Source organism: Triticum urartu, chromosome 3A (assembly GCF_056163025.1).
Source record: "Triticum urartu cultivar PI428250 chromosome 3A, HENAU_Tu73, whole genome shotgun sequence".
NCBI classification, from domain to species: Eukaryota; Viridiplantae; Streptophyta; class Magnoliopsida; order Poales; family Poaceae; genus Triticum; species Triticum urartu.
The window spans coordinates 728,673,589-728,683,782 of NC_141875.1; the positions used below are offsets into that span (position 1 = coordinate 728,673,589).

The 10,194-nt window shown below is 44.2% G+C and overlaps 1 long non-coding RNA gene across 1 annotated transcript; it reads left to right on the forward strand.

Annotated features, from left to right (window-relative positions):
• The first annotated feature begins 825 nt into the window (after nt 1-825).
• LOC147982292 (uncharacterized) lies at nt 826-5,977 on the forward strand. The gene is made up of 2 exons (XR_015600025.1): nt 826-1,222; nt 5,709-5,977. It is a non-coding gene; the product is annotated as an uncharacterized LOC147982292 (long non-coding RNA).
• Nucleotides 5,978-10,194: the final 4,217 nt, after the last annotated feature.

Consider the following 10,194-nt stretch of genomic DNA (forward strand, 5'->3'; position numbering starts at 1 on the left):
CATGCTATATTATATTCTGTTTTAGACATTATTGGGCTTTATTATACACTTTTATATTATTTTTGGGACTAACCTATTAACCGGAGGCCCAGCCCAGAATTGTTGTTTTTGCCTATTTCAGAGTTTCACAGAAAAAGAACATCAAACGAAGTCCAAACGGAATGAAACCTTCGGGAACGTGATTTTTGGAACGAACGTGATCCATAGGACTTGGACCCTACGTCAAGAAAGCAACTAGGAAGGCACGAGGTAGGGGGCGCGCCTACCCCCCCCCCAGGCGCGCCCTCCACCCTCATGGGGCCCACGTTGCTCCACCGACGTACTTCTTCCTCCTATATATACCTACGTACCCGCAAACTATCAGATGCGGAGCCAAAACCCTAATTCCACCGCCGCAACCTTCTGTACCCGTGAGATCCCATCTTGGGGCCTTTTCCGGAGCTCCGCCGGAGGGGGCATCGATCACGGAGGGCTTCAACATCAACACCATACACTACAAGAAACCTGTTAATGCATGACGGATTTCTGTTGACAGTTTTGAAAACCGTCATGAACGGACCACTACAGCTCCGCAAGCCTGTGAAAAGCCCGCCTAAAGCCCTAAACTTTTCCCCGTATAAAATCTAACCCTAACACACTTCCCCGTCCCCAGTCTCTTTCTCCATCCGCCGCCGCCACACGTTGCCTCTCCTCATCCCTGTCCTCCGCCGCCACACCTCTCGTCTCCTCATCCCCGTCCTCCGCCTCCACCTCCTCGCCTCCAATCGATGATGGCGGCCCGAGATCCATGGCGACGGCGGTTGCAGCGGCCCCATGGAAGCGGCGGCCAACCATGGATCTTAACAGGGGCTTCCCTCCTCCGTCTCCCAGGCCGTGAAGCTGCCTTGCCATCCGGAGATTCAGAGCAGCAAGCGACGGACTAGCAGAGGACGACGACCGTGACCTACGGGAGGCCCGAGCTCGACCTCGCTGGCGACGACCATGCCCCGCACAAGGTCCCTCCCTACTTTCCCCCTCGTCTCATCTCTCCTTGATTCCTTCATTCTCTCTCTCTCATCCCCAATCAATTTTTTTGCTTCGATTCAGATGAACAGGAGCTCTCCGCCTCTCCAGTTCCATGGACGGCGACGACTGGGATCCCACGCTCGAGCCCGACGAGCTGGGCGAGCTGGACAGCGAGGTCGTCCGCGCCGCCCACCATGATTGTGCACAGAACAAGAAGGTTGACCCTCTCGCTCTGTTTTTTCTTTTCTTTCCAAGTGATGATTGCTCTGCTCTAGCATAGTTCCTCAGGGGCTCTCAAATTTTCTTGTACTAAACCTGATGCAGAAAAAGTGGTCACTTCCTTTCCTGATACCCGCATGTTACAGCCAACGATAGACTAGCACTGCTGGCTATTTTATTTTTTCTTCTCTGACTGTGCGAGTCTAGCAGTGTAAAATTTGTGAGGTCTGCTAGTTAGTTAAGAGACTACTAGTTTACTAGTAAGTGTGCACGTGCAATGCACGTCTATTTGAACTAATAAGTGTGCACACGCAATACGCATCTATTTGGATTAATATATTATACTAAACTTAATACAAGACAATTTATTCATAAATTTGAAATTTCCCTATAAAGTACACGATCTCTTATTTCCAACTCGTACAAATAATTTGAAATATCATTTCTCCTTAATCAACATGTCTCATGTATTAAAAGACCACCCACTTTTCTCAATATATAAAATTCAAAATTATTTAGAAGATTCATCATGATTCTTCATATGCACACATTTATGCAAGTATAGTCACACATGAAAATGTCACTTAGGACAAGCTAAGGAACCGTTTCAGTGCCAACAAATTCCAGTCAAGAATTACACAAGATCTTCATGAACATATACAGAGAGAAGTGACCTCTCTTTCTCCGAGATTGATCGAACAACAAGTTTTTGTATATATCTATCCGACACTACTACATATATACAATATAACATCTCTTATAATCCCTAACATCTAAAATCAATTTCAACTTCCACATGGCATTCTCCGTCTTCATGTATGACATGGTCAAGAAAGAATCCCGCCAATTCCTCTTGAATTGCTCGTATGCGATCATGTGGTATGAGCTCATTCCGCATCCGTCACATCTAATTTAAAGAAGAGGGTCAATACATATATATGAAAGAAACTCAAACACAATTGATGGTAATAAAATAAAATTGTGAATATTGTTTATGTACTAAATGATATGAAATTTACCATGATCACAAAATATCCTACATTCATCATCATCATAATCAACATGCAGTTTTTGCTTCTCTTGTATGTAGTCCAAGTTTTCTATCAGGAAAACATGTTAACTCGACTGTAGATAAGGACGGTATGAAAATGCTCATGTAAAATTACAATTGCCATGTATCAGCTAGACAAACAAATACAGTTATGCAAACTTCAGGTTTTTTTAATAAAACTTATGCGAACTTTAGTTTTTTTTCATTAAAACTTATGCAAACTTCTGGGTTTTTTCAGTGAAACGTAATTTCATGACTGCAAGTAAGGTCTTGGTTCAACTAATTTGTCTGTGAGTTCACTATGTAGTCGTGAGTTGGCCATGTAATAACCGGTAGTCAGTACTTAAAAAAACAGGGATGTCTGTTGCGGGTACGCGAAAATCAGTGAAAAAATAAAGAAAGAAAGAAGGCGAACGTCTCTGTGTGTGCTCCAGCGCTCCTCTGTTTCTGACTGCCTCATCTCTAGTTCCTGTACTTCTAGATGTGTCACCACCGGCGAGGTAGCGATGACAGTAAAAAAGTAACACTCGATACTTGCTTGATTAATGCGTGTGTGTGGTGCGTTCGCGTGAAGGCGAGCGTCTCCGTCATTCAGGCCTGCGAGCGGCCGCGGAGACCATGTCCTCTCACCAGCTGGGCGGCATTGTCGACGCAGGTGAGTCAGTCGTCCAGCTTTGAGGCGGCGGCCTCCACGCACCGGGATTAGCTTTGGACGACGTCGTCCACGCGCGAGTACCGGACAAGTGTGTCCAACGGAGCAGCACGCATCAGAGCTGAGGGAGTCGGCGGTGGCTTCGGGCGAGTGAGATGGGGCCGTGATTAGCTTCACCTGCTACACAGTGGCCGAGACCTGCACCGCCCTGGGGACGATGATGGTTGGCGACCAGGCGAATCTACATGAATAGCTCTGGGGGCAGATTTTTTTGGCCCGCTTATACTGGTCCAAGATACTCAGCGTTGCCCCCACTTGAAGGACCTTGGCGGTGGGTGGTTGTCAGCGTGGGTGTTGTGGATGGAGCTGAAGTCGACGCGGGTGTCGGTGGTTCCCGGAGAGCATGCCCAGGATGTGGACAAAGTCGTTGCAGTCAGTATAAGTGTGTTCGGAGGAAGCCGCAACTCCTCCTCGCGTGTCTCCCATTGTGGCTCGCGTGGGTGGTGGGCTGGTGACGGCTGGCGACTCGCGATCACGATTCCCTGATAGGAGACGATAGGATGCGCTCGCGGTTAGTTTCCTAATAATTAGATGCGTTCGTGATTAGTTATCTAATAGGATGCAGCCATGATTGGTTTCCTAATAATTAGATGCGTCTGTGATTAATTTCCTAATAGGATGGCTCGTAATTATTTTCCTAATAATAGGATGCGCGCGTATTTTTTTTCCTAATAATAGGATGGGTTTGTGATTGCTTTCTTAATAATTAGATGTGCCAGTGATTAGTTTCTTAATAGGATGTGTCCGTGATTATAGTTTCCTAATTGACCAGGCATGGACTTTCATATTTTCCTCCGCGGTGGAGTACGGTCAGTCAATGTAAATTGCTAAGTGCACACAGAGAACAGATTCGGTTAAGGCTAGCCGTTAGATTGAGTTTAGTGAGACTAATCATGCGGTGGTAATGTATCCGTGTACGTTTTGTGGGGTGCACTTAGAGAAGATAATGTTTGTTCTTTTATAAGTAGTATAGAATAAGATGTTCCTGTTGATCCCTTGGAATTTTCTTGTTTATGGGGGGAAAGTAATTCATTTATCTCACTGAATCCATTGACCAAGAGTAGATTGTTTGTTAACTAGGCCTGCTATTACATTGCTTCTCTGTTATGTGGTGAAAATAGCCATCATATTGATTTCCAATTTATGCCACATGAATTTTCATGCTATTGTACCGAGATGATGGTGGTGCTCGTTGCCATGGAATTCTTGGTTGATCACATTTGTTATCTGCAAATATACGTGTTTTTTTTTGTATCTTTTGTTATGAAAGACATTTCCCTTTGGAAGAAAAACACTACTTGAAGAAAAAGGGGAAGCCAAAATAGCTGACGACTATGTATTCTGGGGTTTGTTTTGTTTTGAGCCAAAGCTGGCCTTACTGCTAGCATCCCCACGTACTATGCTTGGCTGTTACATGAGCCAGAAAATTAATTAGCTAGCCTGTATGCTTACGCCTCCATGGATCGTATCGATCCAGCCGGCTAGTACGTGTGTGTTTCACTCGGCAAACATGCATGCATGCTGCTTCGTTGAACCTTTTTTCTGCCCCTTTCTGTTTGGTCATCATGATTTATTGGCTCGTTATATAAACATTTCAAGTTAGGACCTAAAATGCTCGTTTGCTAAAGAAAAAGAAAAGACACATCAGATACAGATATGTGGCAAGTTAATTGGCTAGAAACCAAACAGCGATCCAACCATTTTGCCCAAAAATTGGTAGATGGTACGGCTATAATCCAAACAACACTACCACACCAAAAAAATTCTCGTGCCCTCGCTTTGGCTAAGCCAAAATTTTGGCAGGGCATGTTCAGGCACAAACCAAACAGCCCCTTGATTTCTCGGTTATTGTTAACATCAAAATCTGGTACAAGTCACTCTCGATTGTTCCTGGATTTATGCCAAGCTTCTTATACAATCGTTGGTATTATTTTTTATATGCGTAACTAGAAGTAGCTGGTGTCCTTTTACTTTATCAGCTTATATAATTGATGCGTACAAGTAGCTCCTGATCTTTGCTCAATTTAATATATATCACAATGATGAATTTCTTGTTCCCAGTACATGCCACCATGTTCAGGATGTTACGTACTAAATGCCTCCATCCAGAACAGTTGTAAACATAAACTTTCTGCCGCCCTTTACTCTGTTTTATTTGTTTATAATAGAAACTGGTGTAGAGTTAGATACGTGTAGTGCTTGAAGATTTGTCCTCCTAATTACATATGGTGCCCAACATTTGGTAATGTTATAAACCTAGGTATATGGTCTTTGTAGCTTTTATCCTTCAGTGAGTGTTGGTGCATTGGCTGTAAGATAAAATAGTTCATTTTCATTTGTTCGAACAATAATGAGCATATGAAATGGAATATCTTGAGTCCGGGCATCATTAGTAGGGGTTACTTACGGTATGAAATGATTATACCAAATTTCGTTGACAGGTTTATATGGCCTCAACTACTGCTGCTATAGTAATCAGTTTTGTGCTGTGTGTTTTGTTACTTTGCCATTTGACTTACATTTGACACACTTTTCTTTGGAATAATTTTAAGAAACTTCATGTTTACTCTGGTTTTATAGTGGATGTTAATCTCATTTCTAGGCACTGTAAGATTTAAGAATTTTGGACATTTAATTCATTTTTATATTTGTTGCAATTATATTATTTCTACTATCTATTCATCTCTGTTAAAAAAATCTAAGATTCTTGTAAATATGCAGGTAAGATTGGGAAGCTGGCTACTTGATGCTGCCCATCACAGTTAGCCATGACATGATGGTTGCCATCAGGAGGGCTGATAGCAAGAACCTAAATATCGACCTCGATAGTTTGTATGTTTTGCTGATGTAAAATGAACTGTACTCGTTCCTAATTGTGATGTGTGATTTTTTATTCAATCTATATTGTAAGTTATCATTTTGTAGAGGATTTTGTAAACTGCTACATTGTAAATATATACAGATGGCTGCATATTGGTTGAACCGTGTAATGTTATACACTTTGCAAATACTTGTTATTGGGCCACGCATTATGCTAAAAATGTATCAAATAAAAATTGGACCGAAAGAAATAGGTTAATGTGCTAGACCATGACGAATTCTGTGACGGAATGTAGTGTCCACGTAGGCGGCCATGTCATTTGAATTGGACACTCAAAAATCCTACGTGGCGCTAATCGATGACGGTTTGTTCCGTCACAATGGATTGGGCCTTGGCGGGCCTCGGGCAGATCCATGACGGACAAGTATCGTCATGTAAGGCGCGAGGTCAAATTATGACGCGATATACATGACGGATTGCAAGTCCGTCGTGGACGGGTACCCATGACAGTTTTCCATTGATTTGTGACGGATCAGGTCCGTCATGTATTAATAGATTTCTTGTAGTGATAGCCTCTCCGATGATGTGTGAGTAGTTTACCTTAGACCTTCGGGTCCATAGTTATTAGCTAGATGGCTTCTTCTCTCTTTTTGGATCTCAATACAATGTTCTCCCCCTCTCTTGTGGAGATCTATTCGATGTAATCATCTTTTGTGGTGTGTTTGTTGAGACCGATGAATTGTTGGTTTATGATCAAGTTTATCTATGAACAATATTAGAATCTTCTCTGAATTCTTTTATGTATGATTGGTTATCTTTGCAAGTCTCTTCGAATTATCAGTTTGGTTTGGCCTACTAGATTGATCTTTCTTGCAATGGGAGAAGTGCTTAGCTTTGGGTTCAATCTTGCAGTGTCCTTTCCCAGTGACAGTAGGGGCAGCAAGGCACGTATTGTATTGTTGCCATCGAGGATAACAAGATGGGGTTTATATCATATTGCATGAGTTTATCCCTCTACATCATGTCATCTTACTTAAAGCGTTACTCTATTCTTTTGAACTTAATACTCTAGATGCATGCTGGATAGCGGTTAATGTGTGGAGTAATAGTAGTAGATGCAGGCAGGAGTCGGTCTACTTGTCTCGGGCGTGATGCCTATATACATGATCATACCTAGATATTCTCATAACTATGCTCAATTCTGTCAATTGCTCAACAGTAATTTGTTTACCTACCCTAATACTTATGCTCTCGAGATAAGCCACTAGTGAAACCTAAGGCCCCTGGGTCTATTTTCTATCATATTAATCTTCCGTCAACAAGCTATTTCTTGCGTCGTTTTTATTTCGCTTTATTTACTTTGCATCTTTATCATAAAAATACCAAAAATATTATCTTATCATATCTATCAGATTTCACTTTCGTAAGCGACCATGAAGGGATTGACAACCCCTTTATTGCGTTGGTTGCGAGGATTTTATTTGTTTGTGTAGGTGCGAGGGACTCGTGCGTGGCCTCCTACTGGATTGATACCTTGGTTCTCAAAAACTGAGGGAAATACTTACGCTACTTTGCTGCATCACCCTTTCCTCTTCAAGGGAAAACCAACGCAGTGCTCAATAGGTAGCAAGAAGGATTTCTGGTGCGAGGGACTCGTGCGTGGCCTCATGCAACAATTATAACATAGGGTGACACAGAACTAGCTCCAGTTCATCAATGTAATGTAGGCATGTATTCCAAATATAGTCATACGTTCTTATGGAAAAGAACTTGCATGCCATCTTTTGTCTTACCCTCCCGTGGCAGCGGGGTCCTATTGCAAACTAAGGGATATTGAGGCCTCCTTTTAATAGAGTACCGGAACAAAGCATGAACTCCTCAAACTACGGTCATCACCGGGAGTGGTCCCGATTATTGACACTTCGGGGTTATCGGATCATAACACATAGTAGGTGACTATTGACTTGCAAGATAGGATCAAGAACTCACATATATTCATGAAAACATAATAGGTTCAGATCTGAAATCATGGCACTCGAGCCCTAGTGACAAGCATTAAGCATAGCAAAGTCATAGCAACATCAATCTCAGAACATAATGGATACTAGGGATCAAACCCTAACAAAACTAACTCGATTACATGATAAATCTCATCCAACCCATCACTGTCCAGCAAGCCTACGATGAAATTACTCACGCACAGCGGTGAGCATCATGAAATTGGTGATGGAGGAAGGTTGATGAAGACGATGGCGACGGTTTCCCCTCTCCAGAGCCCCGAACAGACTCCAGATCAGCCCTCCCGAGAGAGATTAGGGCTTGGCGGCGGCTTCGTATCGTAAAACGCAATGAATACTTCTTCCTAATTTTTTTCTCCCCGAACGTGAATATATAGAGTTGGAGTTGAGGTCGGTGGAGCCTTAGGGGGTCCACGAGATAGGGGGCGCACCCCCCACCCTCGTGGACAGGGTGTGGGCCCCCTGGTGTTGATTCTTTCGCTAGTATTTTTTATAAATTCCAAAAATATTCTCCGTGAAGTTTCAGGTCATTCCGAGAACTTTTATTTCTGCACAAAAATAACACCATGGCAATTCTGCTGAAAACAACGTCAGTCCGGGTTAGTTCCATTCAAATCATGCAAGTTAGAGTCCAAAACAAGATCAAAAGTGTTTAGAAAAGTAGATACGATGGAGACATATCAATATATAGGACAATGGTATTCGGGCAACGGAAGAGTTTTGGAGTGCACCTAATAGTCATCGGGTCACCGGAAGGGGTTCAGGTTCCGAATACCCCCGGTGAGTGTATGGGCCTAATGGGCCAAAGGGGGGGGGGCAGACCAGCCCCTGGTGCACCCCTTCCTTGGACAACCGGCCTTAGGGGGAAGGAAAGGGGAGGGGTGGCCCCTCCTTCCTTTCACTCCTCAAGTGAAAAAGGAAAGGAGGGGGTGGGGCGCCACCCTCCCCTGCCTTCCTCCTGCACTCATACATGGCAGGGGGTGCAGCTTGGGGCAGGACCCCAAGTGGGATTCGGCCCCACTTGGGGCGCCTCCAGGCTATCTCCTCCCTCCCCCACCTATATATCAACCACAATATTGTCTTAGCCGTGTGCGGCGCCCCCGTCCACCATTTACTCCCTCGGTCATATTTTCGTAGTGCTTAGGCAAAGCCCTACGGAGATCACATCACCATCACTGTCACCACACCGTCGTGCTGCCAGAACTCATTTACTACCTCGCCGTCTTGCTGGATTAAGAAGGTGGAGGATGTCACCGAGCTGAACGTGTGCAGAACGCAGAGGTGTCGTACGTTCGGTACTTGATCGGTTGGAGCACGAAGAAGTTTGGCTACATCAACCGCATTGTTAAACGCTTCCGTTTACGGTCTACGAGGGTACGTAGACACACTCTCCCCTCTCGTTGCTATGCATCTCCATGGATAGATCTTGTGTGTCCGTAGAATTTTTTTGTTTTCCATGCAACGTTCCCCAACAACTCCGACTCCGTAAGTACCTATTCACCAAGAAAAAAATCAGATAGAATGATTCATCGCGTTTTACGATACGGTGCTGAGCTTCCCCTTCCCCTTCCCATTGAAAAACCCCATGGTGGCTAGGGTTTGGGCTTGCTAGCGTTTCTAGTGGTCGGTGAGGGAGCACCGCGTGGCAAGATGTGGAAAGGTGTTGGAAGTGGATGAGACCGGCCCCGCCGCACGCTTCCATTAAAAAGGACGAGCACGCGGACCTTCCACCCACTATCAGGCGGACCCCGAGGTAGGTGCTGATATGTAATAAGACGCGTGCGGTGGTTGAGCGGCGGACTAGTGGGCTTGCGACGGACACGGAGTGGACGCGGGGCGCTGTTTTTTCGTGTCCGCGAGAACGCATCCGGCTCAAATTTAGGCATGAAATGAGTCGGCGCGGGCACGAAGCAGACATGATTTAAGTTTGGGTCTCTGTGTTGGACCACTGTTTTTGTCTGCAACGATCCAAAAGGATGGGCAAACGAAATTGATCGTCCGGTTGGAGCTACTCTTACTCCATTCTGACCCCAGATTTGGATCCAAGCACTGGGCGCGGGAGGAGCGAGATCACACCGACGAGGTCAGAGCGTCGTGAGGAACGGCAGCAGAGGTCGCCCTCTCACTCAATAGAAATCCACGTCAGGACACATCAGGCAAGATGTACCAGGAGCTAGCATCTAGGAGAACTAGATGATACCCCGCACGTTGTTGTGGGAATATTTTACAACATATTTCAATGTGATTCGTTGTATGAATAATGAATAAGTGAAGTAATAATATAAAAAGCTAAAACTGAAAATACATATAATTTATTATGTTGATTACTATATAATTGTAATTTTTTTATTAAATCTAAATAGCATAG